The 14,898-nt window shown below is 47.1% G+C and overlaps 1 protein-coding gene across 1 annotated transcript in view; it reads left to right on the forward strand.

Annotated features, from left to right (window-relative positions):
- The window catches only part of MINDY4 (MINDY lysine 48 deubiquitinase 4), an 80,316-nt gene that overhangs the window by 14,805 nt on the left and 50,613 nt on the right, over nt 1-14,898 (forward strand). The window lies entirely within an intron of this gene.

Consider the following 14,898-nt stretch of genomic DNA (forward strand, 5'->3'; position numbering starts at 1 on the left):
CCTTTGATTTTCAACAGTGTTACTATGATGTGCCTAGCTGTGGTTTTCTTTGACGATTCTGCTTGATATAACGAGCTTCCAGAAGTTGTGGATTAGCACCTTACATTAGTTTTAAAATGATTTGTCTGTTATTGTTTCAAAGTTGCTTTTTGTCCCATTCTCTCTTTTCTTTCCTGGCGCTGTCATGTAGGAATAATTAGACATATTGGGTAAACAACAATAAAGGCCAGTAGAAAGACTAAAGATCTGTATATAGCTATGTCAACCCTAAAAGAAATACTATTATTATCCCCACTTTACAGATAAGGACACTCGCTCAGAGGAGTTGCTTTACTCACCCAAGTTTATTTATCTAGTAAGAGGCAGAGCAGGGGTTTGAACCCAGGAAGCTAGCCCCAGAGCCTAGTAAATACATGAATGAATGGTGTTACTTCTATCCCTGAGTAGAAATGCTTTCCACAGCCTTAAATGCTGCCTTGCTTCAGCTTGAACACCTCAATGGTGGGGAACTCCCTGCTTCCCACAGCACTTCTGCCTGATTCTATTAGAAAAGTCTTCTCTGCAGTAAGTTGAAACCTGCTTCCCTATAGTCTGACTCAGAGGGCCTTGTTTTGCTCTCCCATGCCCTGGAAAAGGAAATAGTGTTTCAAACCTATTGGTTGGGAGCATTCTCAGGCTGCAGTGATCTGCAAGAGAAGGTGGGTTGAGCAGAAAGAGGAGTGGATGGAGTGTCTGGAGCCTGGGTTCTAGTCCTCACTTTGTCCTGGTTGACCTGGATTGGTCATTGTGTCTCTGGACTTTAGTGTCCCTGACTGTAAGGTGTGGCCACCGGGTAGGTGATTTCCAAGTGTCCTTCCAGCTCATGCATTTTGCTGGCCTATGATTCTTACTCCCAGAGTTACTCTTGAGTAGCTACTGTTTATAGGGCACTTAGGACATATGGCACATGAGCTCTGGAGCCTAACAACCTGGACTGGCGAACCACCTCTGTCCTTTATAACCGCTGTGGCCCTGGACCAGTTATTATACCCTTGAAAGATGGTATGGACTTTGCCTTAGAGGAAGTGGGTAGCAGGTGGAAATGCTCCCACAGCTCCTCCCCGCAATACCAGGTGAAGTATAACCAGGGGTATTTAACATATGCTTAATAGTGTTGACCTTTATAGTGGTCAGTCAACAAACATTTTGGGGGCCTTGGTTTTTACCTAACACATTCCCTTTTCGCTGTGCACCATGCTAAGCACTTGTGTATATTATCTTATTTGTTCTTTATAATAATCTGTGAGGTGGGTATTATAGTTGGGTATTTTTTTGAGTTTTCATTAAATAGTATTCTCTTCCTACTCCTGAGTTGTAAACACACTGACAAAGAAAACAAAGGGTATCAGATGGGAGTAAAATGAATATCATTTCTGTGAGATCCTTAGAATTCAATCCCTCCAGTTGGCAGTTGGGGAACAGGGGAAGTGACTCATCTGAGCCCTTGCAGGTGTCATAAAGTCCTTTCCTAAGCTCTGTTTTCACTGTCCAGCTAATGTTTAGAACTTTTGCTTTAAATACATGTGGTCCTTTCTGTATTCAACGTCAGCCTCCAGCACAGTTTTCACCAATCAACATATGAGGTCCTTTTCTTTAGCAGTAACTCCCTTGGTTTTGGAGAAACTTGATTTCAGACCCAAGTTCCTAGAGTTACGTCCTCAAAAAGACCCTGTCAATTCACAGAAATAACCATTTATTCAATTAATTTATTCGACAACTCTTTAGTGGGTGTTGTAGTGTGTTAGAGTGGCTTGTACTAGCTCAGAAAGCTGATTGTTAGCATCTCTTCCTGACTCTGTGTTCAGTGACATCTAGGTAGTAGCTTGAGATTGGTCATGGTAGGAATGTTTACACCATGGAAATTGGCAAATGCTGCCAGTGTCCCCCTCCCTGGAGAGCCAGTTCATGTCTATCAGCATCCCATCTGTGATGGCCTCCTGTGTGCCAGCCACAACCCTAGCCACTGGGGATTCATGTGAACAGAGCAGACTGAGACCCTGCCCTCTGGAAGCTTGCACTTCTAATGGGGAGAGGCAGCCCAGAACAATAGCCACAGTGGGGTAGTGTCCTGTTGTATCAGTTAGATAGGAGGTATCTCTTGACACCCTTCTCAGAGCCCAGATCTGGCACTGGGTATGGACAGGACAGCTCCCTGACTCTGAGGCCCAGGGCCCACATGAGGCTCTTTGTAATTGGGTGCTAAATTTTGGCCCTCACAGAGGATGGAAGATTGGGGAGCAGTTAAGGGGGTGCTGTTGAGGGCCAAGCAGGAGGGCCCTGGGCTTGCAGAGGCCGTGTTTAGCGCAAAGACTTCGTGGTCGACCAGTGACAGCTGGTGAGGAATGGCTGTGATAATCTGCATTGTTCTGCGTGGCTCTCTGCAGCCTGGACATACTAGGGCCCCAATGCTTTGTGTCCCTGCCTCTGTTGGAGCCAGTGGTCAGTTCCAGGGATTTAGCACTCTGTTGTTGTCAGAGTTTTGCAGGAAATGGACAGCAGGTGGCAGCAGATCGTCACCAATCTGCAGGACCCCAGATTGGCCTTGCTGCCTGATTTCACTCCACAGGCACTCACCAGGCCCCTACCAAGGAGGACGCTTGCTCTGATGGGAGAGAGACCAGTGAATCCCATCCCTCCTGGGTCCCCAGCCCCTTCTGGGCTCCAGATCCGGAGCAGAGACCAGCAGGCTGGCACATGCCTGGCTGTGTCCTGAGGGACAGTGAACAATGCTGCCTGGGGCTTGCCCGGGGCCCAGCAGAGGATGTGGCCTTTGCATTTATTGACTGTTTCCCCATACCCAAGCACCCCCAGGCTGACAACAGATGCACTGTGTGGGACGAGTAATGGGGAGAATTTCCATTTTAATTGGACACTGCACATTATTTGGACTTTATGTCAGACTGTAGAGGTTCGAAATTAGCTGACTTTTGAAACAAACACAGCACACTGTTGCTTTCCTGTGTGCCAGAGGCCCCGAGTAGACAGGTGGCCTGCCTGGGGCTCCTGGGCTGGTGCAGCCTCGCTTCCGTAACTGATTCCTGGGACTTCTCTTCTCTGGTGGGCATCTCGCCCCCCACTCCATCTGCCATCGGTGCTCTGTGTTCAGCTGGTCTCCTTCCCACCTCTTACCCACATCTCTCCTGTGAGTGCCCATCCACAGAGGAATACCAGTTCTCTCCCTGTCCGAAGGCTGGCCTCTCCCGAGCACACACAGGAGATTGAGCACAAGAAATGGCCCCAGGGTGTATTATAGGCCGCCCAGCGCCCTCCAGGAATGGGCTCTTTGCCCCTGCCATGTGCTGTACTTACCGCTGCCAGGTACCTTCAGTTCCAGGGCTTCCGAGGCTTTGATCCAGTGTTTCTCCAGGGGAAAGAGACTTCCCATGACTCAGATTTCCTTTGAGATCAAGAAAGTGTGTCCACACCTCTCCTTGGAAGGGTGAGTGATCTCATTTTGTCCATCTTGGGACATCAGAGTGGGGGAAGCTTGAGATCCTCTTCTGTTCTAGGCACAAGTCCGTGGCTCACAAGCCACAAAAATGATCCAGGGGCAGCCGCTGCTGCTAGATGGAAGCAGGCCATTAAAACTGAGATGAGTGTCAGAGAGCAGGGGAGGTGTGTGGAGATTCTTCTTTCCTGGGAGCTTTTTTTTCCTCCAAGATGCTCATCTGCAGGTCTTCCAGGAGCTTCCAGCAGACCTTGGGTACCAGAACCCCAGACAGGACCATGTAGATGTCAGCAATAGTGCCAGGATGAGATGAAGCAAGTGAGGCATCCGGGGTGCAAAGTTTAAGGAGGCACCCACTCTCAAGGTGGTTCAGCTGTAGTGTAGGTGCCTGCATGAGCCAGAGAGTGAGTGCCTCCTTAAATTTTGTACCCTGGGCACCAAGTATGTCTCACCCTAATCCTGGTCTGGTCCACAGGGTCTGGCAGCTTCTCTTCTGCTTCTCACGGTATCATAGATAACCCTCAATACAGCATAATGATTTGATAACTCATCTTTACTTCCATGAACTCCTTGAGGACTGGAGTGGGCCTTCCCCCTGCCCCCCAGAAGCTATATCCTTGGACCTGCCAATAAATATTGATCAAATGACAGAATGAACATAGTAAGAAGACTGGAAGGAAAATTTATGTTCATCTGTTTGGGGCAGTGTCATGAAAATTAAACTGATCATCTTTATTAGAATTGGAACAATCCAAACTTTATCTTCAAGTTCACTTGTTGGCATTCATTCATTCACTTATTCATTTTTTTATTTGTACATTCATTTACCCAATTAATCATCCAACCAACCACCTGTTCAACCAACCAAACCAACCCATCACAGCTGCAGTGTCCCGTGGTTAAGTCATCTTGAATGTTCCTTCTTTAGGAAGCCTTTCCCAGTCTCTTCTCTGCTCCTGTACCTGGGCACGGTCCCCTTCTCATACCTCTCAGAGCCCATGTCACACTGTGGGGAGAGATGACAGACTGCCTTGCTTCTCCTGCTGGACTGTCAGCTGAGTGTGGGGTGAGTTGTCTGTGACCCTGCCTCCCTCAGTTCAGAATTGTCCCAAAGTTGCTAGATAGAGCTGAATTATTAGCTTTGCCTTGAGGGAGGGGGAAGTGAAGTGTGAGGTCTTCTCTTGACTCAAGGGGCACATAAGAGCCTGGCCGGCGTGGCTCAGTGGTTGAGCATCGACCTAGGATTCTGGAGATCGCGGTTCGATTCCTGGTCAGGGCCAATGCCCCAGTTGTGGGCTTGATCCCCAGTGGGGGGCGTGCAGGAGGCAGCCGATCAATGACTCTCTCATCATTGATGTTTCTCTCTCTCTTTCTCCCCCCCCACTCTGAAATCAATAAAGGTATATTTAAAAAAAAGGGGGGGCACATAAGAGAGTGGGTTAGTGATTCAGCAAATAGGAAGCCACCTAAAAATAGCATCTGTGCCAGAGCCAGATGGATGATGCCCGTTGAGGTGCCATAGGACCTTAGAGGAGGGGGCTGTTGCTGGGCTGGGCCTGGAAGAATGGGCAGAGTTGGAGTAGCCCAGATGGGGGCAGCCAAGGGCGTCATGGCTGTGCCTGGACATGCTCATCACTCTCTCCACCTTCCTTTAAGCCTGAGATTGTTTGGGAACAAATGCGCTGGTATCCCTGGGGTCTCGTCCCTAAAGACTAACGCAGCTCTCTTACTGTCCATCAGCCCTTTTTTCTGGGTCTGCCTTGGGTTCTGCTGCATTTGCAGACACTTTTGGACAATGTGCACTTATGGTTGGTGGCTTGAGGAGAAAGAGCCTAAGCCCAGAGCTTCCCTAAGGATTGGAGAGGGCTTTGCTTGAGGGAAAAGAGGGCCATCCTTGCTCCCACCCTGAGTGTGACTGAAAGGCTGGCTACCTTTGGGCTGGGCAGGGAGAGTAGAAGTCCTTCCACTGCCAACTCCCAACCGTGCTGCTGGAGTGGGCCTTCCCTCGTGATGCATGATTCCTGCCTGGTTTTCCCCGTGGAGGCCGTGGACAGGGTGCTGCCGTGACTCAGGCAGGCTGGTGCCGCCACCTTGGAAAGACGTCCTTTGATGCTGAGTTCTGTCGGGCACTCTGGGCAGTGTTCTTCAAATCACAAAGATGACCTGCCAGGGTGGTTTCCTGTATAGCTGGATTCCATGTGTGCGCCTCATTCCAGAAAATTCGACTTTGTTTTCTCTGCTCATTCCGCGAGCCGTACTAAAGCCACGGGATTCCTTCCATATCCTGTTGGGGCCAGGTTCATGGCCACGGGTAGCTCAGAAGTGGGGCCTTTTCCTGATGGAGTAAACAGTTTTTGATCTCACTCTAAATACATGTTATTCAGTTTTATTCAACTCAACAAAGTGTTTATGGAATGCCTCCTGTTTCTTGAATAGTGTTGGGGAGAGGGATGGGAAGGTGAGGTTCCTACTCCAAAGAGACTGAGGCAGCCATACAAGTAACTGTTCTATAGGATCAAAAGAAGTGATCAGGGGATAAGGGCGGAGCTGGGGTCGGGGTCATTTCAGGGACAATTAAGCTGTGGATATGTATTGCGTGCTCACTATTTGGCAGGTCCTGTTGCAGGAGCATTAGACGTATTATTTCATCCTGACAGCAACACTGGGCGGGTTACTGGCCTCTATTTTATAGATGGGGAAAATGAGGCACAGAACAGCCGGCCAGTCTGAATTCTGAATTCACACGGGCAGTCTGGTCTAGAGGCACAGAGGATGTGGAGGTTTTTTAAGGAAATATGAGGTGAAGGGAAGCCTAGGGACAGGACAGGATGGCAGCTCAGGAGGGTAGAGGGTTCTTAGGAGATTCAGGCTCAGATGGTTCAGGAAAAACTGTGTGTGTGTGTGTGTGTGTGTGTGTGTGTGTGTGTGTGTAGAGAGAGAGAGGGAAAGCACTATGGCAAAGTGTTAGCAATTTGTCAGGGTGAATGAAGGGTAGACTGGTTTTCATTGTGTCTGTCTTTTAATTTTCCTGTAGGTTTAACATTTTTCAAAATAAAGAAGGGAAAATAAAACCCGCATGGAACAGAGAGGAAAAAGGAGTGAATGGTCAGTAGGCTCCGTCCTTGTTTCTCAATGAGCATCGTAAATATGCGTCACGAGGTCGTAGTATGTCTATAAATGTTGGAATCTGGGTGAGGTAAAACACAGGCCAGCCCAAAAAACCCCCAGGACGCCTGGTGAGTGGGGCGTGGCAGCCCCTTCCTGCTATATATGGATGTAAGAGGGAAGCCCTTGACCTCCAAGGAACCAGTGGCTGTTCCCGAAACAATAGCTTACACGTATTTTCCAGATGCGCAGAAAGCAGCCTCCTTCAGTGTCATCCTGATGGGCATTACAAGGCTGATTCCTACCCTCCCTTGCAGACCCATCCTCCCCCCGCCCCCTGGGCCTGGAATCCGCACACCCACAGCCCCGCAGTACTAGCTGGCCGTGGCTTCCCTCCGCTGACCCTCTGCATGTTTTCTCGAAACCCCCAATCCTTTCATTACACGCGCATCGTCAGGCTCAATGTGACATTTGCAACAGGCGGCCACCCGACGTGCGTCCAGCTGCTTCACATGGTTTTTATATTTGTTCTGGAAAAAGCTCCAGATACCTTTGGTCAGAGCTCTTCCTGTTGGCACGTTGCTGGGGCCATTTCCCGCCCACACGATCCCGAAGGGGCTGCAGTCTGTAGGCCCCAGCACGTCTGCCCCAGGGAGGACTGGAGACGGTGGGGCAGCGTGAGGGTGCAGCCTGGAAAGCCAGGCTCTGGGGGTGCTGGGGGCGTGTGCCTCCCGCCTCTGCCTGTGTTATTTGGATTCGGATCCCTAGAAACCAGGGAAGTCAGAGCCTGGCCAAAGGGCCTCATTCCGCTTCTGCTGAAGTTCCACTATTAAGGAGAAGAGGTTGAGCTGCTTTGATTTTTCTCTCTCTCTCTTATAAACATAAAATATTGTTACCTCTTAAAGAGTGAACACTGGCCCTGTGCTAATTCTGAGTCCCCACTTCCTGAGTTCTATGTGAGGCGGGCCCTGTGCTCCTCTGCTTTGGGGATCACGGGAGGTTCCAGCACAGATGCTCTATCTTTGTGGGGCTGTTCTCAGCCACACGCCAGCTCCCCACTGAACACCCCCACCTGCCGGGCCCCCCACCCGTGAGTGTTGAATAGCTGGGAACCCTCATCAGAGGCCTGGATGGTAATCCCAGAGGGGTACAGAGGGAGGAGCCCCATAGTCTGGTTGGTACCCAAGGACTCTCACACCCCATTGCAAGTGAAAACAGCTGCCAGGAGAGGCACCGGGTGGCCGCCTAGTTGGCTCGGGGACACGGCTAATTTTAGCGCAGGGTGTGCTCGTCCCGAGCTGGGGCTGGCTCTCCCGTGGACATTCCATAGCCCTCTGGTTTTGTGTGTATGACTGGCGCAGCGCTCAACGTCTGCAAAGCTCACTTGGGTTTCAAGCCGAGTGTTTCTCCTTTTTCTAAGAAACGCCCAGAAAACAATCAGTCCTCTGTGCTTTCAGAGTAGGTCAGAATTTCCTGGAGATCCTTTCTTCATGGTGGGTCATGTGGGGTGGAAAAAAGAGAAGCTCTTGGCTGTGTCTTTCCTGATACAGACGAGGGGAAGGCAGCTATATGGCCTTAGGACCAGAGGGGACTGAGTCATCGATCTGGTGCAGCGGGTCACTGGGTGCTCATGGGTCGGCAAAACAACCACAGAGACCAGAACCAGACACCTGGAGGACCAGCTTCAGGTGGGCCTGAAACTAACACAGCTTGGGTGGCTTAGGACAAAGAATATCAAAGTATTTAATTTTTCCCAATTTTACAAAAACAGAAGACTGTAGGCACACATTGCTAGGGCCTCTTGGAAGGGACTTGTGCAAGGAGGGTCCCTGGAACTTTACCCCATGAACTCCATGGTAAATCAGGTTGTTGTTATTATTTATCTCTCTGGCTAAGTATAACTATGAAAACAATTTTATAAAATTTAAATATAGATATAATTTTGAACTAAAAGTCTAATCTCTAAAAGGATGAACAAAGTAATTAAGCCTTGTGAAAGGGTCACCGAATTGTCGCTGATTTTCCTCATATCATCATCAGCCACTGTGTCACTGACTTGTGTTCCAATTTTCTGACCCTCAATGTCCTCATTCATGAAAACAGGGCTAAAAAGTCTCTGTGCCTCCACCCACAAAAGCTGTGCTTCTCAAGTGCTTGGTAAAGTAGAAACAACCCCCGGATAAACAACTATTATTTGTAAGGACAAAACTATAGGAGCTTTAAACCCTTAGAATGTCACAGAAAGGAAAATGAGAGCCCTTGGCCACTTGGGGAAAGACATGAGCTCCAAAAAGAAGTGTCATTTAAGTATAAGCCTCCTTACCTTTTCTAAAGGCAAACAAACCCACATGTCTTTATTTTCAAGTGGTAGGAAGTGAACCTGGGACCCAGACAGTGTCATTTCAAAGCCACTGCTCACAGCTCTTTCATTAATACTTGTGCAGGGGAACGTTTTATGAGTTCAAGCGGAACATATTTCATCCCAGAAGTTGTTTTAAGCCACCTTTTGGCATATTTAACCAAACAGAACCCAAGTGGATTTGATGTTTAATGGGACTCGGAGAAAGTCGGCCTCTTCCTGTTGGGGCAGCTCCTTTCCTGGATATACTGGCCTTTATTAGGACAGTGAAGGTGCCAGAAAGCAGCTTCTCCTAGCAGCCAAGTCAACATCTCCACACAGCTTTCCAGGCCACTATGGAAACCGGCAGCAACTCTTGTGTAATGTCTTTTAGGCTGTGCATTAGACCCTTCCTTTTTATAACACCAAGTGGGCCTTCAGACGCCCTGGGACAGGGCCAAGGTGTAGAGGCAGTCCTTCCATCCCAGCTTCTCATACCAGCCTCGGGGAGGGCAGGGCAGGGCTGGGCAGGGGGAACCTTCGTCTCTGGTAGAGCATCCCATTGGGTCCTTGATCTACTGTCAGGAGCCCGAACCAAGGCAGCCTCAGTGACCCTGCCCACTGGGTGTGCAGTCTAGCGCTCACAGGGGTGGGGGTGGGGGCTGTGACCTGGGCTAGGCACCATATCACATCTCTAGCTTTGGCCCTGGTCACTTGGCTCATCCAGCATCTCACGATGGGTGGGCTTGGCCGAACCAGGCAGCCAGGTGTTGGTGGACAGAGAGGAGGGTCACGACCAAGAACAGAGCTCACCGGCTGGCCACCTTCTGCTTGGTGAGCTGCATATCTCAGGAGAGATTGGTTACTCCGTGCATCTGGCCATGTTCCCAAGATGTACTCCCCAGAAACCACTCTTCCCTCCAGGGGATGTTTCTCTTTCCCTGGAGCAACGTCATCTCTACCCTCCTTTTTCCTGCCTGCTGAGCAGCACCGGCCTCTCAGTCTCCTCGTGGAACTGATCTTAGCTACACCCAGGAACCTGCAGCCTGAGTGCAGGGCAGGGAGATGGGAACTGTGAGAGCCACGAAGCCCTGCTGGCTTATGTCCCTTAAGGGAAGAGCCCCCAACCTGTCCTAATGCATGTTGCATCTTAAGAAAATGGAGTCAGTGCCGCTAACATCTAGCAGGGGATAGATGAAAATCAACCACGGTGAACCCGGAGCCTAAAATTCTGTTTCTGGCTTTGCCCACTACCCAGGGGGCCTTGGCAAAAGCTCTGACCCTCACCCCTACCCCTGCCAGGGCCACAGGATTAAACTGGGAGGTCGGGTTGGTCTTCTAGCCCTTTCAGATGGACGGCCGTATCCAGGGAACTGAGTACTTGGCTTCCAGAGGGAGCATCCATTAAACACCAGTTGTATGCCAAGGCCTTGTGCCAAATTGGGAGAATGGGAGAATATGAGAATATGAGGGGAGGTCACATCTGGCTGTTTTGTTTGCCAGTGGTGTGCCCTTGAGGGAACCTGCCCAGCCTGATGCCTTGGTGACCACACTAGATTTCTTTTCTGTTCCTGTAATGTGCCCAAGTCCGGCCTGACTCAAGGCAAGAGCCATGTTGGGCTTGGTCTCGGGTCTCACTCTGGCTCTTCGACTTCTCGTCCAGGGCGTGTGCCGGAGCCCGCGGGAGGGGCCATACGGAAAGATAATTAGGCTGAGGAATCTTCACCCCCGAAGAACAATGGGCCAGGCGGCAGGACAATGTGTCTTCTCTCCCGCTCGACCGGCTGAGCCGATGGCTTTTCCAGGAGGACCCAGGGCCATCAGTGTCCCCCACCCCAATCTGTCCTCACCCGACAGTCCCTATTTTTGTCCAACCTTCGTCATCATGGACCCGGATGAGAGAGACTTGGGTATGCAGCCCAATTCCCAATGAAAGTCGTTCACCAGCTTCAGGAAGATCATTTATTTGGGTTGAATTGTTAAGGCAGATTGCTTTCACAGTATTCCAAACAGCTTTCTCACAGGAAATGGCAGTGCAGGCTGCTCCAGTCAGGTTTTCCACATCCTTCAGAGCAAAGAACAGAGAGAGGAAAAAAAAAGATTCTTTTTTTTATGTTGAAGGTCAACAGAACTGGCAAGTGCTGGGTATGAGAGAGATCTGTTAAAGTCACTACACATTGTGATGGTCAGTGCACTCGATGACTTCTCGATAACCCAGCCCTTAATGAGGGTTCTTTAGGGCTTAACTTGAAAACCGCCTGCTGAGTCAGAGGCCCAGGGTGTGGAGCCCTTCCCGACCCCCTCGGGTGACTCCTGGGACTGAAGACACGGGAGGTGCCCTTTCCTCTCTGCAGAGCTCAGCGTCCTCATCTGAAAACCAAGGCTCTGCCGGGTGGTTCCCACACCACCTCCCAAGTCTAACTCACCACGACTCCGTACCTCATCCTTTCTGGGGCAGCTTGGCTGAGCTTCTGTAGGAAGCCGAAGGGAAATGGAGAGAAGGAAAGTGAAAAAAAAATCTGCTCTTCTGTGAACTTCAATTAAACAAAAAGCCCTTTTTAAATCAGCTTGCCCTCAGGGACGTGCCTCTCTTAGCCTTACTCCTCCCGAAGTTTAGTGTTTGATGAGAGCCTTTAAGCAGCAGAAGGGCTGGGCAAAGTCATTGTTGGGACAGCAGAAAACAGCAAACAGCCTCTCCTCAGTGCTTGCTGTGGGCACACATGGCCAAGAAGGGGCTGTGGTTGGGGGTGGAGTGGGTCTGGAGGGATGAAGCCCGAATCTAGATGTTGTGGTCTTTGCAGCCTCCCCAGGAAGAGTGTGGTCAAACGGAGGTCGAGACTCAAGGCAATTAGTTTATTGCTAGGTGATGCCAATCTTCTCTGGCACGAGCTGGTCCTATGGCAGGTCTGTCCAATTCCTATGTGCCCACGGAGAATTGAACAACTTGCTGCTTCGTTACCATCTTACCTTCTGGGTTCATTCCAAAAGGATGTTCTGTTTGAAGCGCATGGTAGCAAGAGTGCTGAACCGGTGTCAGGAAACCTGGACTCCAGCGCTGTGCCAGATTCACTTGTCTTGCCTCTAGTGTATCTCTAATGTGATTTTAAATCTTGTGGGATGTGCACTTCTCATCTGGCCACAGCCCACAGTGGGGAGGCCTCTGGTGCTTCAGTGTTAGAAAGTTCTTTAGGGCCCAGATACATGAGCAAAACCCTTTTCTTCCCATGAGCTTGCTAAGTTCTTATTTTTAAAATATATATGAGTATTTATTTTTTAAAAATACTTTTTCTGCTTCTGTTGGGCTTTTACATTTTCCCCTCTAACCTGTTGATATGAAGTGCATTACTCAATTTTTTAATGTTATAATTGTTACAATATTCTTGCACCCCCACTTGTTCACACTTTTCTTCAAACTCATGGCTGATGTAATTGTCTGTTATTTTATTTCATATTTTGCACTTATAAGTTAGGTTTTAGAATCAAGGTTGTAGTAGCCTCATTAACCAATACCACCATCATCATCATCTCAGCTACTTACGTAGCAATTATTGTGTGTGGGTACTATTCTTAGTACTTGCTACATTAACTTGTTTAATACCAGCATCTTTGGAGGCAGGACTCTATTATTAACCTCATTTTATGGAGGTTCGTGATGGCTAAAATTTCCTGTTGAATTGTTCTCTGTTATTCTGTAACAAACAGGTTTTCTCGAATAATGCTTTTTATCCCAAAGCCTATTTTTATCTGATAGTACTTAGCTACTTTCACTTCTAAATGGTTGGCATACCAGTGATGCCTTTTTCCCAGTGCTTTCCTCTTCACCTCTGTGTCCCATATCTTGTGAAACAGAGTATTGCTGATTTAAAAAATCAATCTTACTGACAAAGTTAATTTGTTTGCTATCTTATAATTACTGATATACATGAAATAATTTGTCCTGTTATATTTTATACTTTAATTTTTCACACTTTTTCTTTATTTCTTTTTTCTTTTTCCTTTTTAACCATTTTAAAGCGAACAATTCAGTGGCATTTGGTACATTCACAATGTTGCGGGTTCCATTTCCTTCTTCCTGGAGCAAATCCTGCAGTAGTTCATTTGGTGAAGGTCTATGATCGTAAACTGTTTTAGTCAGTGTCTGAAAATGTCTTCATTTTGTTCTTACCTTTAATTTTTTGAATATTAAAGATACCTCTTGTTTAAGTAATGCTGACAATGGATAATCTTTCTTTTCTCCAAGATTTGTCTCATTGTCGTTGGTATTTCGGTAGCTTCAATAGGACACATCTGGGTGTAGTAGGTGCTCATTTATTGTCACAAGTACCATTTGAGGCTTATTTTGCTTTTGTGAGGATTTCTGTCTGGTCAGTTCTTAGCAGTTATCTTTTCAATAATTTCCTTTCTTACATTCTCTTTATTCTTTTCTTCTGGAACTCCTTTTAGGTGTATATGGACTTTGAGTAATGTCATCTGATAGCTCCTAGTCATTTATTGCTTCTTCACTGTATCTGTTCTCCTTGTTTAAGCTTACCAAGAGTTTATTCCCAACTTTTAAAAAGTTCTAACCTGTAGAAAAGTTGAAAGAATAGTACAACGAACACTTATATAACCTTCACCTACATTCAGCAATTCTAAGATTTTGTCTCATTTGTCTTTTTCTCTCTTCTTTCCTCTCTAGAAATTATGTGTATTTGTAACACACACACCTATTTGAAAGTAAAATTCAGATATCAGGGCATTGTACCCCTAAATATTTCAGCAAGGACAAGAACATTCTCCTTCACAACTACAGTTCCATGATCAGGAATTTCACATTGATTCAATAACACCAGCTAACATGAAGCCTATAATCAAATTTCTCCCCAGTGGCTCCAAAATATCCTTCAAGGCTTTAGTTTAGTTTAGTTGTGTCTTTCTAGTTTCTTTTAATCTCAAACATTTTCCCCTCATTTTTTAGTTTCTCATGATGAGTGTAGTCTCGTTGTCTTATAGAATGACCACATTCTAGATATGTCTTTTTTATTATCAGATTTGTGTTAAACACTGTTGGCAAGGACAGTACATTTATGATGCTGTGCATTTCCCATTACATCACATTGCAAGGTCAGTTTGTTTTATTTTTGGTGATGCTAAGTTGGATTGCTCCATTAAGGTGGTTTCTCCATCATTATAAAGGTAACTTTGCTTTTTGCAATTAATAAGGAATCTGTGATTTTCAGACCATGTGACTATCCTGTTCCTCAAAAACCTTTCAACCAGTGGTTTTAGCATCCGTCAGTGACCTTTTCCTGTATCAGGAGTTTACAAAATTGTGATTTGCTAATTTTTATCACTCTTTTTAATTCATTAGTTGATGGTTTTCTATAGAGAAGAACTTTCCGTGACCTGTCCCTCCCTCCCTTCCTCCTCAAAGCAGACTCATAGATTTAAAAAATATATTAGATATGTTATTATCTATCACCATTATTATTATGCCCATAAGTTCTTTTTATAACTCTATTTACTTTTCACAGCTGCCCATTTTTTCTCTCATAGTCTTTTTCTTATAATTTTCATTTCTTTTTTAAAAAAACTTTCTCTAATATGTCAAATTACAAGTCCTTTAGATTGTTGTTGTGCTCTCTTGAGTTCTTGGGAGTCCTGGTTGGTTTAACCGGTTTTCACTTTTGGTGCATCATTTTCTGATGCACCCTCTGTGGACCCTCTGTGGAAGTGCCCCCAGGTAATTTCACATTGCTTTGGTTACGTGTGAGGGGATGTCACTGGCCTGGGAAGTCTTATGTTAATTTCTTATATTCTGGATTCTTGTGTTCCATGAGTGAGGTCAATTTGGACTCCATTCATACTGGGTTCTGTTTTCATCAAGTAGGACATACAATAAGTGATCAGCATCTTTATTCTCATGGGACACCTTTTTGGAATCCATAAGTAATTTAGTCAAGTATCCAGTACCAAACATAAAGGACAG

This window comes from Miniopterus natalensis, chromosome 10 (genome assembly GCF_054644295.1).
Source record: "Miniopterus natalensis isolate mMinNat1 chromosome 10, mMinNat1.hap1, whole genome shotgun sequence".
NCBI classification, from domain to species: Eukaryota; Metazoa; Chordata; class Mammalia; order Chiroptera; family Miniopteridae; genus Miniopterus; species Miniopterus natalensis.